Below are 16,451 nucleotides of genomic sequence, written 5' to 3' on the forward strand. Positions count from 1 at the left end.
TTAGAAAGAAACCATGTTGATGAGTCACTTAATGCAAAGATAATCTGAGAGGGGATAATATTGTGGCTCAGTGATAGAGTGCTTCCCTAGCATGTGTGAGGCACCTGGTTCAATTCTCAGCACCACATATAAATGAATAAAATCAAGGTTCATTGACAAATGTTTTAAATGTTTTCTTTTTAAATTAAAAAATATATACTCACATATATACATATATATTTTAAGTAAAATTTAAAAAAAGATGACCTGAGATTGTTAATCATATGAAGCGTGGGAAGGCTGGCCCTGTTTAAAAAAAAAAAAAAATTGCTGGTCAACTGCTTTAAAAAATTTGTACTTTAAAGAAAGGTCTTTCTTTAGGAAGACTAGCCTAGAAGAGAAATGTAGCAATCTAAAGATGGGTTTCGGGGATGTGGTAGCCTGGCTCTAAGTGAATTCAAAATATGGCTTTCAGCCAATTGATAGTGACTAAAGTTATGTTAAGTGATTGGTGGGTACCAAATCTTGGTTTTATTCAACTGGAAATATATTAATCTACTTAACGTCAAAATAGAGTAATCATAGTCCAAAGAAAATATGTATGATACTTTTTTTCCTATGTTTTCTTTTTTCAAAATCTAATTATTCATACATGACAGTAAAATGAACTTTGACACATCATATATAAATGGAGTATAACTTCTCATTCTTCTGGTTGTACATGATGTAGAATCATACTGGTCCTGTAGTCATCTATGTACGTAGGGTAATAATGACCAATTCATTTTGCTATCCTTCCTACCCCTAAGCCCCCTCCCCTCCCTTCACTCCCCTCTGCCTAATCCAAAGTAACTCTATTCTTCCCTAATTCTATTGTGAAGTAGCATCTGCATATCAGAGAAAATATTCAGTGTTTGGTTTTTTGGGATTGGCTTATTTTGCTTAGCATGATATTCTCTAGCTCCATCCATTTACCAGTAAATGCCATCATTTCATTCTTCTTTAAGGCCGAGTAATAGTGTGTGTGTGTGTCTATTACATTTTCTTTATTCATCTATTGAAGGACACCTAGATCTGGTTCTATAATTTAGCTATTATGAGTTGAGCTTCTGTAAGCATTGATGTGGCTGAATCACTACTTAAAATCAGTAGTATGCTGATTTTAAGTGCTTTGTGTATAAACTGAGGAGTGGCATAGCTGGGTCAAATGGTGGTTCTGTTTTAAGTTTTCTGAAGAATCTCTATACTGCTTTCCAGAATGGTTGTACCAATTTGCAGTCCCACCAGCAATGTATGAGTATACCTTTTTTCCCCCACATCCTTGCCAGCATTCATCATTACTTGTATTCTTGATAATTGCCATTCTAAATGGAGTGAGAAGAAATATTAGAACTGAGTTTTGATTTGCATTTCTCAAATTGCTAGAGGTTGAATTTTTTCATATATTTGTTGATGGATTATATTTATTTGAAGTGTCTGTCCCATTCTTTAGCCCATTTATTGATTGGGTTATTTTTATTTATTTATTTATTTTGGTGTTAAGTTTTTTGAGTTCCTTATATATCCTAGAGATGAATGCTCAGTCAGAGGTACATGTGGTAAAGATTTTCTCCCATTCTGTAGGCTCTCTCTTCACATTATTGATTTTTTTCCTTTGTTGAGAAGAAGCTTTTCAATTTGAATCCATCTCATTTATTGATTCTTCATTTTACTACTTGCGCTTTAGGAGTCTTTTTAAGGAAGTCAGATCCTAAGCTGAAATGGTGAAGAGTTGGGCCTGATTTTTCTTCTGTTAGGCTCAAGGTCTCTGTTCTAGTGTCTAAGTCTTTGATCCATTTTGAGTTGAGTTTTTGCATGGTGAAAGAGAGGGGTTTAATTTCATTTTGTTACATAAGGATTTCCAATTTTCCCAGAAGCGTTTGTTGAATAGGCTGTTTTTCTTCAGTGAATATTATTGGCACCTTTGTCTAGTATGAGACAGCTGTATTTATCTGGGTTTGTGTCTTTTCTGTGCAATTGGTCTACATGTTTGTTTTGGTGCCAATACCATGCCTCTTTTGTTATTATGCTCTGTAGTATAGTTTAAGGTCTGGTATTGTGATGTTCCTGCTTAACTCTTCTTGGTAAGGATTGCTTTGGCTATTTTATTTTTCTAAATGAATTTCATGATTGCATTTTCTATTTCTATCAAGAATGTCATTGGGATTTTAATAGGAATTACATTAAATCTGTATAATGCTTTTGGTAGAATGGTCATTTTGATAATATTAATTCTGTCTTTCCAGGAGCATGGGAGGTCTTTCCTTCTTCTAAGGTCATCTTCAATTTCCTTCTTTAGTGTTCTGTAGTTTTCCTTGCAGAGGACTTTCACCTGTTTTGTTAGATTGATTTCCCAAGTATTTTATTTTTTTGAGGCTATTGTGAATGAGGTTGTTTTCCTAATTTCTCTATCAGTGAATTTATCACTGATATATAGGAGTGCTTTTGATTCATGGGTGTGAATTTTATATCCCAATACTTTGCTGAATTCATTTATTAATTCTAGAAGTTTTCTGATGGGACTTTTTGAATCTTCTGAATATAGAATCCTGTCACCTGCAAATAGGGATAGTTTGAGTGCCTTTTTCCTATTCATAACCCTTTAATTTCTTTCTTCTAATTGCTATGTGAACGTTTCAAGGATTTGTTTTATAGAAATGGTAAAAGAGGGCCTCTTTGTCTTATTCTAGTTTTTAGAGGGAATGCTTTAGATTTTTCTCCATTTAGAATGATGTTGGCCTTGAGTTTAGATATATAGCTTTTACTATGTTGAGGTATGTTGCTACTACCCCTAGTTTTTCTAGTGCTTTGAACATGAAGGGGTGCTGTATTTTGTCAAATGCTTTTTCTGCATCTATTGAGGTGGTTATCTGATTCTTGTGGTTAAGTCTGTTGATGTGATGAATTACATTTAGTGATTTCTGTATGTCTAACCAACCTTGCATCCCTGGGATGAACTCCACGAGAGTGTGGTGCACTATCTTTTAAATATATTTTTGTATGTGATTTGTCTGGATTTTATTGAGAATTTTTGCATCTATGTTCATCAGGGATATTAGTCTTAAGTTTTTTTTCCTTGATGTGTCTTTGTCTGATTTTGGTATCAGGTGATATTAGGCTCATAGAATGAGTTTGGAAATGTTTGAAATATGTCTGCTCTTGCTTTTCTTGATTGGTAGGCTTTTGATGGTATCTTCTATTTCATTGCTTTAAATTGATTTGTTTAAATGTATGTCCTCCTGATTCTGTGTGGGTAGGTCATATGTCTCTAGAAATTTATTGACATCTTCAAAATTTTCTACTTTTTATTATTGTCTTATTGGAGTATAGATTTTCAAAATAGTTTCTAATTATCTTCTGTATTTCAGTAGTGCGCATCATGATAGCTACTTTTTCCTCATGTATTTAATCATGTGAATTTTCTGTTTCTCTTCATTAGCGTGGATAGGTGTTTATCAATTTTATTTTTTTTCAAAGAACCAATTTTTGTTTTGTCAATGTTTAATTGTTCCTTTTGTTTTCAATTTCATGGATTTCAGCTTAGATTTTAGTTATTTGCTGTTTTCTGCTTTTGGTGTTGATTTGTTCCTCTTTTTCTAGGGCTTTGAGATGTAATGTTAGGTCATTTATTTGTTGACTTTTTTCTTTTAAAGAATGATTTCAATGCAGTGAACTTTCCTGTTAGTATTGCCTTCATAGTATCCCAGAGATTTTGATTTGTTGTATTTCTATTCTCGTTTACCTCGAAGTATTTTTTAAATTTCATCCATGATTTCTTCTGCTATCCATTTATCATTCAATAGTATATTATTTGCCTCTAGGTATTAGAGTAACTTCTATTTTTATTTTATCATTGAATCCTAATTTCATTTCATTATGGTACAATAAAATGAAGGATATTCTCTATTTTTTTCTTATTTGCTGAGACTTGCTTTGTGGACTATTGTTGAGAAGGATTCCTGTGCTGCTGAAAAGAAAGTGTATTCCCTCATTGATGAATGGAATATTCTCTATATATCTGTTAAGTCTAAATTACTGATTGTATTATTTAGTTCTTCATATGTCATGATAGTCATGATAGTTTTTGTTTGGGTGATCTGCCAAGTAGAGAGCTGTGTTAAAGTGGCTCAGGGGTTAAGTACCCCTGGGTTCAATCTCTAGTACTACCACCCCCCCCCCCCCCAAAAACAAAACAAAACAAAACATGTCTTTAGGTGTCCCTTTCCTAGCCTTCCATGTCCTAACAGCTGAATGTTTTATTTGGGCTTCCACCCTTGGAGAATAATAACCAGTTGCTTCAGAGCCTTTTTTGAATTTTCAGTATCACAAATGGAAAACGTTAAAAATTTAAAACAACATCATGATCCTTTGGTTTTAGAACCAAAAGGCTTGGCATACTATATTTCTCATTTTTGTGATTTTTCTCCTGTTTCATTTCACTAATTTATAATAGCTTAACATAAATTATTTGTCATAAGATTTTTGAATATTCTTAATTTAAACATTTGATATACTATGAGACCATAGTAGTAATTTTTCTTGGAAACTTTAAATATGTTGAAGAATATTTTTGAAGAATACATTTAAAAAATTATCCTGAGGGGCTGGGAATGTGGCTCAAGCGGTAGCGCGCTCGCCTGGCATGCGTGCGGCCCGGGTTCGATCCTCAGCACCACATACCAACAAAGATGTGTCCGCCGAAAACTAAAAAAAAAAAAAATATTAAAATTCTTCTCTCTCTCAAAAAAAAATCCTGAGAACCAAAAATGACATTAGATATGTAAATTAATTCACGGCTATTTTATTGAGTTATTAGATTGAAACACTAGCACCAGTACATGTATGATACTCTTATTTATCTTATCAGAGTGTTTATTGGAAATCTACTAAAAGAGTAACCTAAATTGCAAATCTGAGAATTCAGTTGGATTGTTCATATTTAAAATCAGTACCAAAGTGAGACATTATTTGAATCATAAAACCACTTTTTGCGACTTTTTAAAGATTCAATTGGAGATTTTTCTAGGTTTGTAATACTGTTGTTTAGAACTAAGGAGACTTTAAAATAAAATCCTAAATACCTGTGAAATAAATGCTGACATCTGTTTTCCAAACTTCAGTCAGTGAATTCAAATTACTTTATGCTATAAAAGTTAGCAAAAAATAAAATTTAGATAATACTCTCATTCCTTCTTTTATCCTCAACATACCTGTTTTAGGGATCAAGATACCGAAGGAAGATATTGGGAAAAGAGTATCTTGTTTTTCTCCAACTTGGTCTTTTTTGTCTCTACCCTCTTTTTGTACCTTCCATGCCACAAAAATTAGAAATCTTGGGAATGTAATAAACTTACTTTTCTTCTGCATTCTGTGTAGGCACCACCATTTCTCTCATATTCTTTTGCTTCTAAGTCCTATAGTTCTGTACCCACAATGCTAGTTTGTTTTTTTATTACTCTATCTCCCTTAGAGCTGTCTTTCTCACTAAGTACTTGGTAATTGATTCTCAACCATTTTTCTGTATTGCTGCTGATTAACAACATTATCCTGTTAAGATTTCCTTTATTTCTCTGTGAGAAAGAGATAACAGAGAGATAAAAGACAGTGAGATCAATAAAGGAACAGTAGTTTGGTAGTAAAATGAGTGGTGGAAAAATCATGAGTCATAAGCTAGGGAAAATAAAAATCTAAATGATTGAGTCCTTTATTGAACACACTCTTGTGCCTCTGTCTTTTTCTAGTTTTAATCAGTGTTGCCTTTCATTTTCTGAGAACCAAAACTCCCTCAGAGTTTAAGACTAACCTGGGATGGTCCTTTTCTTTGGCTTTCCTCTAGTGCAACCAAATACAGTTCGGACTTTTCTTTTTGAACAATTTGATCATGTAGATAGTATTTATTGGATAAAAGGTGACACCAGATGATATCACAAAATGGCATTGGATTTTCTTTTTAAGGAACTTTGAAACAAATGGGGTAATATAAGGAGTAGTTAAAAATGTAGAATATGAAACAAAATTATAGACAATGCTTGTCTTCTTATTGTGAAAGATACCTGTTTTGAAAAGTCCCATGGCCTTTTTTTTTTTTTTTTTTTTTTTTTTTGCCACAGGAAATGAACAAAGACTGAAATTGGCTTAAGGGATTCTTTTTTTTTTTTAATCAGAGTTAGATTAATCTGCTGTTTTCTTAGTGAAAAATAATAGTTCCTGGAATTTTCTGACTTTCCATGGGTTCATTTTGACTGGTATTCTTCAAGATTTCATTGAATCCTGTGTCTCTGGATTGACCCAGCCTCTTTTGGTTCATTTGAAAAGAATGATAGGAATAAATATATTTGTTTTTCTTAAGCTAAATTGAACTTGATATCTGCTTGATCCTATGTGGAACTAGTTTATTCAGTACAAAAACTGTATTTTTGGCATCAAGAGCAATATTGAATGTATAACATTTGAATTTCAAAAAATTCTCTTCTTGAATTTCATGTGCGTTGGTTTCTGTTCTGCTTTGAGCTTAATGTAATCTGGGATCTAGTTTGATACCAACTATGGTTAGTGAAAAATAAGCATGAATATTTGGGAGAAAAATGTTCTATACTAATATGAGATGAAGAGTCATTTTGGTAAGTGAAGATAGATTCTATTAGGACGTCTTGAAAGCATTTCATTTAATAAAGCTAAAGGGACAGAGCCAGAGCTCAAAAACAGTGATATAAATCTATCAAGGTTTATGAAGCTGAAGGAAATTCATGAGCAGAGTACATTATGGTCAGGTAAACTTAACTATGTTATACTAAGAATTCATTTTAAATCAATGTGGCATGGTTAAGACCAAATGGACAGGAGTCATATTGCTTGGGTTCCACTCCCAGCCATACCATTTGCTAGCTATATGGAGTTAGTGTTAATTTCCTCCTTTTTTCTTCTTCTTCTTTTTTTTTTTTTTTTTTTTTTGGTGGCGAGGAGGAGGCATTGAATAAGATAACTTCATATTGTTACTAATATTCATTTTTCAAGGAGACTTTATTATGTTTGACATTATTTCCTAACATGGTTCTGGCACGTATGTAAATGTCAAGGGGTAAAAAATCGCTTGAATATTTTCATTGATTTAGAAGAATACAGGGAGAACTATGTAAAAAACTAAATTTCAGTGGACTATATTCATCTTCATAGATAGGCCTTGAAAGAAAAATATTCATGTTGAAATTTCAAAATTAAAAAACAAGTAGTTATCCTTGGGAAAGTTGGGAGTTTTGTTGGAGTTAGAATCTCTATGCCACCAGAACAGTGCTGATAGCCCTAACTTGGTGTGCCAGCAGATCAGATTATTGAGTGCAGTTTGTTCAACAGTACTCAGTATAGACAGTTTAATGCAGACGAGAAGACTGACACAAACGTTTTAAGTTGGATTGGAAGTATGGGAAACATTTTCTGTCCTGAATGCTCCTTTGGTACCAGTGTATGTTAATGTCCATTAGTGTCATTAAGCAAGGTTAGATGTAAGCTCTTACTCCTTTTTGTCCTTTTTTGTTAGCTGTTATTGTATCCTTTTACATATTTACATATAAATTTTGCAACAAAATTTTCCGTATTCATCTCCGTTAAACAATTCCTATGTCTTCTACCAGAAATATCAGTAAATGACTTAATTTTTAACCAGAAGATTAAATTTTATATTAAGGAAAATCATGCAGTTATTTTTTTTGGATAGTTGAAACTTTTTATTTAGTCATCTCTTGTTTTTTACTGAAAAGACGCATTGTGATAGTAATCATAAAAAACTGAAAATTTTAAATTAAGTTGGATATGATTTAATTAGGTTGAATAAAATATGTATGTTCAAAAATTTTAAAATTTTGTGCCTAAAGAATGGAAAGTGGTTATAGTTGGTAGATATATTCTGAGAAGGCTTGAAAAGTCATCTATTGTATCAAAATATTTGGAGGATCTTGATATAGGATTGGGGACTTCTGGAAAACTGACGCACTGTGAAGTTCTTCCCAAATGTCAATTCTTGTGATCAAGTTGGAAAGACATTTCAGAGATGTCACTCAAGAGTAACAGAGTTGAGTTTATTAGAAAGGATGGAAAAAGGGGGCACTCTAAGGAGAGAATGGGTCCTCTCAGAGGAGAAGGACAGCATGCCTCTCCTGGATTCCACATTGATTGATTGATTGATTTTACTGAAAAGACATATTGACAGTAATCATAAAAAAAATCTGAAAATTTTATATTAAGCTTCCCAGGGAAGCTTCCAAGAGTCCCACCCAGGTCCACCTCTTGACTTTTGGCTGACAGCAGGATGACATCAGATTTTCAAGTTCCCACTTCCATGAGCACTGAAGGTCACTTTGGCCCTTGATGACAAATTCTAATTATAATCTCTTCTTAATAGAGTTTATGGTTAGGGGGAATTATCCTTCTCTTCCTGAGTTCCAGCATCTAGTTTGTGAAAATCTCACAAAAGTCTTCCCCTTCAGGGTAACTTGGGTGCCTCTTATTGGAATTATTTTGTGCCTGCATTTCTCCTGTAGATAAATGGTAGTTTGCTGAGGAATATAACATATCCTGTTACATCATTTTAGTGAGGGAGGGCTGCAGGTAAATTGCTTCTTGGAAAAGAAGCATGTAGGGGTCAGCATAGTGGACCCAGTTGGTAGAATTATTCCCTTTATGTTCCCACCATTCACATCTATTTGTCCTGTCAGTCTGATTCTGAATCACCACTTTGATAAGCTTCTTAGATGGTTTTTATACACACTAAAGGTTTTGAAGCACTGCTGAATTCTTCACTGGCAGTTTTTAGAATTTTGGCTTCTGTCTTTTCTGATGGATGTTCTTTTTTGCCACTTGGGAGAAGAGCAGAGGAGAACTGATTAGCTGTTCCCAATGACCTGCCTGCCATTCCACATACTGTTTAGTTTTCAAAGCTTTCATGGTCAGTGTTTGTTAGTTGAAGGACAATAAGATCAGTGAATAGCCTCTAAGTCTTCCCTCCATTGGCACCTCTCACCCCGTTGGTAGGAGGAACATGTGTTGGTATGGGGATGTCAGTTCAGATGTTTGACTTACATTTCCTAAAATGTCAGTAGGTTTTACTAAGAATTTCAGGTGAGGAAACATAGATCAGAGTACTTACGTGGTGTTCTGTGGTCAGGATTGTAACTGAAATTGATCTATTTTTACAGTTCAAGACACTTGATACTACACATACTACCCTTTATTTTAGGTGGACATGGCATGGACCATGAGTTCGGATAACCTGAGTTGGAAGCTTTATCATTTAGTGACTTACTAGTAACTTTACACTTCCCTAAACTTGACTGTCCTCATCTGAAAAGTGGATGTGATAATTAAGATTATTGTGAGGATTAATGACTTTTAATGCATATTTTTAGAGTACTAAATGCAATTCTATTTCAAAGTAAATAATTTCCGTAAATGATAACTATTATTAAGCAGTTCAAAATAAGACATAAAATACAAATATGCTGTGTGGATTAACCAATAATAGCCTAAATGAGTTTGTCAAGATATGAAATACTTCTCTATTCTGATATAGTGTAATAGCTACAAACTAGGAAGGCATTGGATTTTTGAAGATTTTTTCTGATGGGAAAAGAATATAGGTTTTCATTTTTTATAAATGTTCATATTCTGGCAAATTCTAAATTTGATCCTAGCCCAGACATTTCTTATAACTGCAGACATTTAAATTGAAATGCCTATGAGACATCAGCAACAGGTAAACTGTTTAACATACCTAAATCTAAATTTAAGCTCTTTCCCTCTGTGCCTTATCTTCTTTCAGAGTTCAGTACATCAGTGAAAGGAATTGCTAGCCATACTCATCCTCTACATAATCTAATCTCCCACCAAGATCAGCTGATTGTAATCACAGAAGTCTCTTCTGCCTTCTCTATCACCTTTGTTTAGGTTATTCTTATCTCACATCTGACTCTTCCCCTGCCACCTTTTGGCCCTCACTGTGAGTTAGCCAAATGTGGTATTTTTCAAAGTAGAGTTGATTGAAATAACTTATTTTAAGCCCTTTAGTGTCTTTGCTTACTTTTTCTGCCTCATTTTGGTTCTCATGTGTTCCCTTTCCAGTTGCAACTGGTCTTTCTTGACATAAAATGTGCTGGTCTTACTTATTTTTTGGACCTTTGCACTTGCTGTGCCCTAGGTTGGAATACATCCTATAACACTAAGACCTCATCTTAAAACTGTTTCTTAGGCCTTTGCTGATCTCTGAACTAAATCCTGTTTCCTGGTATAAAAATCTCAGTTATGCATTTGCATAATTATGTGCTGTTTCCCCAAGTAAAAATGTAAGCTCCTTGAAGGCTGACACAGTTTTAGTGTTTACAAAGGCCCAGAATAGTCTTGACAGTAGATGACAAATAGCAAATGACTGACTAAAGTCTATAAATAAGCAATTAATACACAAAGTGATTAATTCTGGAGTAAAGTTCAGATAGGGCTACATTGTTGTCATCCTAAGCATTGTTATTTGAGAATACTTAAGTTGTGGTTGCACTGATTTGATCTGCCTTTAGTTTTACTTTTTCTATTAAAAGTGAATATAAGTAATATTTTGATTTAAGAGCTTTCCAGAACTTGGATTGAACTTTCATAAGCTTTAGACTAAAACTTTGTCCTTTTGTTGAATCTGCATTGTATTTGAGGTTTACAATTTAAAAAGGAGATGGTTGGTCACACACATCTTGATATTTACTATGTGGGATTTGTCCATTTATTTTAGTTGTTTGAGGCATAAACATTTAAAAATTGTACCAACCCTGTATAGACAAGAAGTCATAGCTATTTTAATAAGTTTCTTAGTTCTTAGGAAAGTTAGAATTCAAAGTTGAGACAATATTAGAATTTTGCTTTTATGTAGGTTTTTTGTTTATTTGTTTTTGTTTCATTTGGGCCTTTATTTAGTACATGACTATTGCTGACAGATTGACATGTACTTGTGAAAACTCCTAAGACTTCAGTGTTCTCTTGAAAATTAGTTGCGTACTGTTTACATTTTAAAATTAGTACTTTCAATAAACTTTTGGTTTCCATGTATTCTAAATTCTACCTAGGAGTACACAACTTCAGGGGGAAAAATGGGCACAGTCAGCAGAAAAAAGGTGGTCTGAGCATTTATGCGTTAAATATGCATGCTAATTAGGGAAAAAATTAGAAAAATATGAAAACAGATGTTACATAAATTATTGCAGTCTCAGGGCAGCAGTAACTTACGTACTGAAAATAATTTTTTATATGTGCATGTGTATATCTATTTCTAGATTTCTCAATATTTATGTCATTCCTAAGAGAATAACTAGAAAAAGAGCCAGTATAGTCTTCATGGAGAGCCTGGTAAATAGTTCTGCATATGAATTGCTGAGGAAGTGTAATTGTTTGCTGTGGTCTTACTGAGTGTACAGAGGATCATATGTGTTTCCTAATTTTGCCCTCTCTTTTTCTCCCATCTTGGTTTCCTTCACTGTATATCAATTTGACATGATATATTCAATATATTTGGCATGATATATTCAATATATCATGTCAAAATAAGGTTAATTAATGACCCTAGCAGTGTAAGAAATGGAAAGTTGGCCCCTAATTGGTTTAAAGTATGTATTTAGAAATAAAATAAATTACAATTATTCTGGACATTGATTGTAGTGTCACTTTTTCTTTTGGTTACAGTCATACTTCTTGAGGTAAATAGCCATCATTCTTTAAATAATGGTAAGACAGTGGTATGACAATATATATTCAGTGTTACTTAAATACACATTAATCATAAAACAGATAACGTTAAAGTAGTCGAATGATATTTGAATACTTCCACTCTAAAGAGACAAAAATGGTCTGTTTTTACAAAGCAAAGATGAGAAAGACACATTTTATTTTAATGGTCAGAAATTTTTGGTTCAACCATAGAAGAAAAGTTATGTGAATATATTGCTGTGCAAAGATCCAGTGACAACATTAAGATATTCTCTGTATGTGTATTATAATTTAGAAGAGTATCATTTGAAACTTTTCAGATAAGATTGAAAGTTTAAAATAAGGAAATGCTAAGCCAGGTGTTGGTGCACACCTATAATCCCAGCTACTCAGAAGGCTGAGAGAGGAGTATCAAAAGCTCAGGGCTACCTGGGCAACTTTACTGAGACTGTCTCAAAATTAAAAATAAGAGCTGGGGCTATATCATGCCAAAATCATGTCATAATAAGAAGAGCACCCCTGGATTCAATTTCCAGCACCAATTAATTATATAAATAAATAGGAAGTTCTGCATTTTAAAAAAATATTTATTTTTTAGTTGTAGTTAAACAGAATACCTTATTTATTCATTTTTATGTGGCACTGAGGATCAAACCTAGGACCTCGTGCGTGCTAGGTAAGCGCTCTACCGCTGAGCCACATCCTGAGCCCAGAAGTTCTGCATTTTAATATAATAAATTATTGCAAACAAGAATACAAACACAGATGAAACATGAATTATATTTAATAAAATAGAAATATCTAAAATGCCATAAGACAGTTTCTGGAAATCCTTTTTCCAGTGGGTTACTTCTGTTATTTGGTTTAAGGAGCACATGATACTACAATGTGTTTGATCTAATGAATTCCTTTCAACTCTCAGTAATTTTAAGGTCGATTTGCTATCATATTTTTTAGTTGTCTGCCACTGACATTTTACGTCATATTACCTGAAGGCTGCTATATTTTTGCACATATAGTGTGCCACCAATACTTCTTAACAGGTTGTTGAATGTTAAGAAACTAAGAATGAAATCTAGAGGTGGATGATAATATGTTTAGTAATTTATTATATTAAGAGGTTTTACTTAAATTGGATAGTCTATTTAAGAACTTTAGTTATTTTGAATTTTGTATAGAAATATGATTACATCATATGATTTATGGAAATACATTACTAAATGAAGTAATGTGTTTTTTCTTTTGCTCTAGGAAAAAGCTATGTAAATTAATTTTTCACTCACAAATAATATTCACTTGTCATCACAGATGTAATCATACTCTAATTTTATATTTTATTAATGCTTTGAAATCCATTTTTAATGGAATTTTTACATGTTTTCAAAATGTCAAATTTCCATTTTTTATATCATTTTAAAATATATTATTTTACTGTATGTTAGAGTAGATTTGTATGTCATTTCAGGAGAAAGTTAAATGAAGTTATAACAAGTGATTTCTTTTATAGTGAGGTCTGACTGTGTGTGTGTGTGTGTGTGTGTGTGTGTGTGTGTGTGTGAGAGAGAGAGAGAGAGAGAGAGAGAGAGAGAGAGGTCTTTTATTATTGGTATTATAAAATGATACTTTCCTCCTGGAGTTAAAATACATAATGGAAAGTGATTAGTGAGTAGGGTAATGTTTGTCCTCCAGGAGCCTAAAATATTTTGACATGAATTTTTGTTTGGCCTGCTATTTTGCATTGTTTGATTTAGTTTAGGGTTCCCTACTGGAATAGGAACATTTTAGTTTGCTACTGGAATTGGAGTATTGAAGTTATTTTTATTTATTTATTTTTTAGGTAGATGTTTTTCCAACAGTCGAGGGAGAGGTCAGTTGGTCTCTAGATCTTGATTCCTCTTCAATTCCTGTTTACCAGTCAAGACTTCTATTTGGTGAAATCTGTTGTATTGAGCTGGTGTCATCTTTGAACCATAACAAAAACATGCATTTTCAAGTATCAAACAGATTTGTGGATTGGTAAAGTTCTTCTGAAAGGTAAGCATCTATTTATTCATAATACACATTTAAACATTGAATACTGTGAATACCCTTTACCATAGTAATTGTATAGATTTTTTTGTCCATGAAATATGTGGGGGAAGCTTTAAGAAACATTTCTCACCAGCAGTCTTAGCAATTTTCAGGGCTATACTTTTTCTATCCATAGATATTTTTTTCCCAAATATTTTCATATCCTTTAAGCCTCCACTTAATTTTTTTAGAGGAATAGGAAATTAGGATAAATGTAGAGTTGAAAATTTCTCAGGTCATGTTCACAATTTTTTCCTACCACAGCCAATAATAAGAAAAATTTTACATTTGTAAGCCAGTTCCTATAGGTATAAATGAAACTGAAAAAAAGTTGAAGCAATTTTTATACTAATTACATAGGATGTACTTTGTGCTCTTGTTCTTTTATATTCTTTTATATTTCATGTAATACATGCTGAAGCCAATAACTAAATTTATTTTCCTATTTAATAATATGTCGAGTTTACAATTTCAAAAATCCTGCTTTAGATTACTCGTAAGTTTGTTCATGACTGACTTGTTTGGAAAGTAAGGGGAATGAGACAGTTTTTCTGCCTCAGCCAAGCTGCTTTTTCTTGTCTGTCTTCTCTTCACTGTCCCCATTCACTATAAGCTATCAAGTGACTTGATGGAAGGGTAACTATTGAGGAAGCCTAGAGCCCTTATTGGGGTTCGAGTGTGGGGGTGCACAGACACAAATAGTGATATCTCAGAATTTTAAAGGAGAATAAGTCTCTGGATACAATCAAGCCTTTAGGGTAAGGTACATATTTCTGTATTCTTTTCCTTTTATCTGCATTAATTGGATGTGTATTCTGATACCTTCAAATCATTCTTGGTCTGAAACATTGTTATCTTTGTAAGTTCTGTGTATCATCATTGGATAACCCAGATCTTTTCCCCAATAGTCTCTTCTAAGTACTCATTCATGTTTTATCCTTTTAATAAATTGCATTTTTTTCTGATTATAAAAGTAATATTTTATGTTAAAAAATTTGGTAAATATTGAAATGTTATAAGTAAGATAAAAATTATCCCTAATCCTAATATACAGAGATGAACTAATGTAATACTTTGAAAATAAAATCTATTATTTTTATTTGAATTTAACAAAAGAAACTGAAATGAAGCCTAAATGATTAGTGAATTCCAAATAAATGTTTTTTCCCCAAAACCATAAATGTTATTTTCCAAGAGTCTTTGAAAGAAAATTATGGAAATCTTCTAAGTACTTTGCAAATATGAGACTAGAAAAGGGTGAATTAAAAGCAGAATATCTTTTTATTTTAAGATAGTTTGTTTAAATTTGTAAAATATAAAAATCAACCTTTAAAGTAATTAGTTACCTGGCATTTAATACATTCACAATATTTTACTACTTACTACCTCTATATAGTTCCCAAAACATTTATATAACATCAAGGTTAAATACTCAATAAGCAGTTTCTCTTTATAAAGTCTGCCTTACCTACACTTGTGGTATCTATTAGTCTGTATTCTGTTTCCATGGTTTAGCTTTACTTCATATTTCATATGAATGTAATTATATGTGGCATTTTGTGTTTGGCTTCTTTCACTTAGCATAATATTTTCCTTTTTTTATCCATGTTGTAGCACTTACTGGTACTGAATTATTTTTCTTAGCTGAATACTAATACTCCATTGTATGTATATACTTCAGTTTGTTTATTCAGTTTACCTTTCAACTATTGTGAGTTAGTGCTGCTATTAACATGTGTACACATGTACCTATTTGAATATCTGTCTCAGTTCTTTTGGGTATATACCTATGAGTAGAATTGCTCAGTCATATTTTAATATTGTGTATAACTTTTTGAGGAGTTATCAAGACTATTTTATATAGTGGCTGCACTATTTTATATTCACATTAACAATGTATGAAGGCTGCAGGTTCTCCATATTTTGTCAACACTTTTTTTCCCCATTTTTTGATTGTCGGAATACCTTATGATAGTAATAAATGACTTTCAGCTAAGAACATTATAGAGAAATGATTCTACTTTTATTATTTTATTATATGTAATTGTTATTTCTTACATAGTGATTGTTTTTCTCATACAGCAATTATGTATCAATCCAGAATATCACTTAGTTCTGTTTTTTCTTCAGAGCTAGCTGACCAGTGGACATTTTTTTCCCCTCAGAATTGAAGATTTTTTTTAACTTTTTTCATTGGCTTAAAATATTATACTACATTATGCTTCACATTTGTACCATGGTTTGCCTTGCATATAGTTTTTGTTTGTTTTTATTAGACTTTTAAACTGCCATTATTTTCATTTATTGCTCACAAGAGAGAGATACTTCTATTTTTATTGATAGCATTTCACAGTTGTCTTTTCAGGCTCCTAAATCACAAAATGACATTTTGTTGGCTACACTGTTTTTTTAAGTAATCTCGAGTTTCCTTGGCCTTTCAATGAAGTGCCATTCTCAGATTTCTTTTATTGTATTACTGGGTTAGTTATTGTTTCTTTTATCCCATTGCCATCCTCATTCTTAGATTCACTTAAATAAAATTAGATTCACTTAAATAAAATTTTAGAAAGGTTTAGTGGAAGATGAATTTTTTGAGTTGTGCATATTAGAAAATGTACTTATTTATTCTC

The 16,451-nt window shown here is 32.5% G+C and overlaps 1 protein-coding gene across 6 annotated transcripts in view; it reads left to right on the forward strand.

Moving 5' to 3' along the window:
• The window catches only part of TBC1D5 (TBC1 domain family member 5), a 515,818-nt gene that overhangs the window by 103,955 nt on the left and 395,412 nt on the right, over window positions 1-16,451 (forward strand). For 4 of the 6 annotated variants that reach the window (XM_081287560.1, XM_081287559.1, XM_081287554.1 and 1 more), the window contains one exon: window positions 13,589-13,785. The exons of the other annotated variants lie outside the window; for them this stretch is intronic. The gene's annotated coding sequence lies outside the window, so the exon portion shown is untranslated. The remainder of the gene's footprint in view (window positions 1-13,588; window positions 13,786-16,451) is intronic. 6 annotated transcript variants of the gene reach the window in all.

Source organism: Spermophilus citellus (genome assembly GCF_964194105.1).
Source record: "Spermophilus citellus genome assembly, chromosome: 3".
Classification (NCBI taxonomy): domain Eukaryota; kingdom Metazoa; phylum Chordata; class Mammalia; order Rodentia; family Sciuridae; genus Spermophilus; species Spermophilus citellus.